Genomic DNA, 4,397 nt, shown 5'->3' on the forward strand with positions numbered 1-4,397 from the left:
TACGGGCTAAAAAATGGAACTAAAATTTAAATGACCTACAATTGCACGTCTTGGGGAAGTCACTGGCACCATTCCGAGGGGGAGTCAGAAGCAGCTTGGGTTTTACCTGAGTCTGATGGCTGTTCTTGTCCAGTGGGGAGTCCCTAAAAGAAGCCATATTCTTTTTTGTCTTTTTGGGGCTGCATCAGCGGCATATGCAGGTCCCAGGCTAGGGGTCGAATTGGAGCTGTAGCTGCTGGCCTACACCACAGTAACGCCAGATCAGAGCCGCGTCTGTGACCTACACCACAGCGTGCGGCAACACCGGATCCTAAATCCACAGAGTGAGGCCAGGGATCGAACCCGTAACCTCACGGTTCCTAGTCAGATTCATTGACTTCTGCACCAGGATGGGAACTCTGGAAGCCATATTCTTAGGGACGACATCGTGGCTGCTGAGAAAAAGAAAGATCGGCAGTGGAGCTCCCTCTGGGGTGTGATGGGATTGGCAGCATCTCCGCAGTGCCAGGACACGGGTTCAATACCCGGCCTGGCACAGTAGGTTAAAGGATCCACCACTGCCGCGGCTGCAGCGTAGGTCACAATTGTGACTCAGATCTGATACCTGGCCCAGGAACTCCTTATGCCCCAGGGCGGTCAAACAAGGAAAAAAAAAAAAGAATCCGCAGTGGATGAGACAGAGGACAAAAGAGTTGACACACTGAGCAGCACAGATCAGTGGTCGAAGGCACAGTGGTCCCAGTTATGGGGTGAGGCTGTGCTTGACCCGTTTCCAACCCAGTGGTTCCCCTCCAGCAGCCCTCACCCCAACTTCCAGTGCCTGTGTGTGCTGGGACAACGATGGCTCCTGCGTAAAGCAAACAACCACATCCAGCGCAGGAGCCCAACTCGGGTGTGTCTGAGGACGGCCAGGTCATGAGCATCGGAGGCATTCCCATAGGTGCGGCAAGGACATGGTCAAGGTCGGAGGTGCAGGAGACCTTGGGCACTGGGGGGTGAGGGGTCCCACCATCAGGGCGGTCGGGGCTGGGAGGCAACTTGGGGAGGCAGAGACCTCACGGCTGGTGGGGCGGAAGGATGGAGGGGGCGTGGTCCCTGATTGGAGGGTCTAGAGGGCTGCAGGTAGATGATGCGCAAGCTCCCTGGGAAGCCAGAGAGACAGCCTAGGGGACAGTCTGGTTCCACGTTGAATTCTCATGGGGACTTTGGGGACTGCTGGAGAAGGGGATCCTGGGAAGAGACACACCTGCCTGGGATTCAAGACAATGAAGACACCAATGAACAATCAGAGCATCTGGACCTGGAGGGAATAGAACATAGTGAACTTGGGAGTTCCCATCGTGGCGCAGTGATTAATGAATCCGACTAGGAACCATGAGGTTGCGGGTTCAATCCCTGGCCTTGCTCAGTGGGTTAAGGATCTGGCGTTGCCATGAGCTGTGGTGTAGTTTGCAGATGTGGCTCGGATGTGGCATTGCTGTGCCTCTGGCGTAGACTGGTGGCTGTGGCTCCGATTCGACCCCTGGCCTGGCAATCTCCATATGCCATGGGAGCGGCCCTACAAAAGGCAAAAAGACCAAACAAACAAACAAACAACAAAAAAAAAAACATGGTGAACTTGAACATTTAAGTCCGTAAGGCTGGTGGTCGTTTGATTCCAGAAGCTTCCAGGACAATTTTTTAAAAAGCAACTTAAGAGAGTTCCCCTTGTGGCTCAGCGGAAATGAATCTAACCAGCATCCTGGCTCTGCTCAGTGGGTGAAGGATCTGGTGTTGCTGTGAGCTGTGGTGTAGGTCGAAGATGCGGCTCCAATCCAGCATTTCTGTGCCTGTGGTGTAGGCCAGCAGCAACAACTCCAATTCGACCCTTAGCCTGGAACCTCCATATGCTGCAGGTTCGGCTCCATAAAGACCAAAAAAAAAAAAAAAGCAGCTTAAAGAATTAACTTCTGGGAGTTCCCGCCGTGACTCAGTGGAAGCGAGTCTGAGACTAGCATCCATGAGGACGCAAGTTGGATCCCTGGCTTTGCACAGTCAGTTAAGGGTCCGGCATTGCCATGAGCTGTGGTGTAGGTTGCAGATGTGTCTTGGATCTGGCGTGGCTGTGGCTGTGGTGTAGGCTGGCAGTTATAGCTCTGATTTGACCCCTAGCCTGGGAATTTCATATGCTGCCGGTGTGGCCCTAAAAAGACAAAAAAAAAAAAAAAAAAGACAAAAAAAAAGGCTGTTTCATAAATAGGAGTCTGCGGGCATTCTCTTCTTGATTCCAGCTAATGAAAGACTGGGGTACGTGAAGGCAGACGCTTCCTGCCCCCAGGAGAGCTCCATCTTCAGCACGAGGCAATGAGAAGGGACTTTGCCATCTCAGCCTCAGTTGCAATCTTTTTCCAGTTGATTCTCAGGAAGACAGATGTTTCCAATTTAGCCTCAAAAAGTACACAGTAATAAAATAATCTTCAAATTAGCAGGGCGGTAGAGCCTAGTGTTTACAGTCCATTCTGAGAAGAAAAAAAAAAAAAGCTCTGCCTCTGCCTGTTTGCGTTCCCATCAGGAAGACGGTGTTGCCAGGCGAGCATCGTCATGGTATCTTTTGAACTTTTATGTTCAGATTCAGATTTAGATATTACATTCTTTCTTTGACACGCTGTGCAGAAGCTGACCGCATATTTCGACATTTTTCAAACACGAAGTTCCTTTGTGCGTGTGGTCAAAATATCTGCCTTTCTGATGAGACCTCATTAAATCTTTCTTTTTCTTTTGAATATTTGGGAAGCCTTTTAGAAGATACTGGAGACCTGTTCTACTGGTTAAGGCTCTAAGGGAGTGAAAGATCCCAGCAGAGACTGATGATCTATTTAACTCGGAGAAAATTTGGATGAGCAGGGGAATATGACAGAAGCAGCACAAGAATAAGAACCTGGCTGATCATTTACTTTTTATTATCTTTTACTTTTTTTTATTGAAGTGTAGTTGATTTATAATGATTCAGGTATACAGAAAAGTGATTCAGCTGTGTATATAAATATATATATATACACACATATATACAGTTGAATATACAAAGTATATGTGTATATATATTCTTTTCACATTCTTTTCCATTATAGATTACTATAAGGTATTGAATACAGTTTTATATGCTTTACAGTAGGTCCTTGTTGTTTATTTTATGTACAGCAGTGTGTATTAATTAATCCCAAATATCCGATTTATCTCTCCTTTCCTTTCTTCTTTGGTAACCATAAATTTGTTTTCTGCGTCTGTGAGTCTGTGTCTGCCTTGTAAATAAGTTCATTTGTATCATTTTTTTACCACTCCACAGAAAAGTGATATCATGTGATATTTGTCTTTATCTGACTTCACTTAGTAGGATAATCTCGAAGTCCATCCATGTGGCTGCAAATTGCGTTACTTCATTCTTTTTATGGCTGAGTAATAAATATTCCTGTGTGTGTATGTGTGTTGCTTCCATGCCTTGGCTATTGTGAATGGTGCTGCCGTGAACATTGGGGTGCATGTATCTTTTCAAATTAGCTTTTTTTGTCTTTTCTGGATATATGTCCGGGGTGGGTTGCAGGCTCATATGGTAACTCTATTTTTAGTTTCTTAGGGACCCTCTACCCTGTTCCCCACAGTGGTTGTACCAGCTTACACCCCCACCAGCAGTGTGGGAAGCTTCTCCCTTCTCCACACCCTCTCCAGCATTTATTATTTGCAGACTTTTGGATGATGGCCCCTCATGATGGTTTTCGTCACTTAGAGTGTCCTGCTGAGACCCAGAGAAGGAGAACATGACTTCTAAAGCATCAGCTCTGGGAGTTCCTGTAGTGGCTCAGTGGTTAACGAGTCCAACTAGGAACCATGAGGTTGCAGGTTCGATCCCTGGCTTGCTCAGTGGGTTAAGGATCCGGCGTTGCTGTGAGCTGTGGTGTAGGTGGCAGATGTGGCGTGGATGTGGCATGTCTGTGGCTCTGGCGTAGGCTGGTGGCTACAGCTCCAATTAGGCCCCTCACCTGGAAACGTCCATATGCCTCAGGTGTGGCCCTGGGAAAGACAAAAAGACAAATCAGTAAATCAATAAATCAATCAATAATCAATCAGTCAAGCCAGCCAGCCAGCCAGCCAGCCAGCAAGCATCAGCTCTGGCAGAGGCCTGCACCCTGGCTTCTCAGGACTAAGAACTAGTCCAGGTTTCACTCCATCACGGGTAACTGGGAGCTACGACTTACTTGTGCCTCAGTCTTCATTCGGGCCCCAGGCCTGTGCTTGTTCAGCAGAGGGAGAGTGTTGTGACAGATGCCATTTCTTGGGGACTTTGTGCATGGGCACGGTGTGCTGTGCAGGTCTGACTCCTCCAGGTCACGCAGGAACCAGGATTTGCTGCCAAAGCAGCACCT

Source organism: Sus scrofa, chromosome 7 (genome assembly GCF_000003025.6).
Source record: "Sus scrofa isolate TJ Tabasco breed Duroc chromosome 7, Sscrofa11.1, whole genome shotgun sequence".
Classification (NCBI taxonomy): domain Eukaryota; kingdom Metazoa; phylum Chordata; class Mammalia; order Artiodactyla; family Suidae; genus Sus; species Sus scrofa.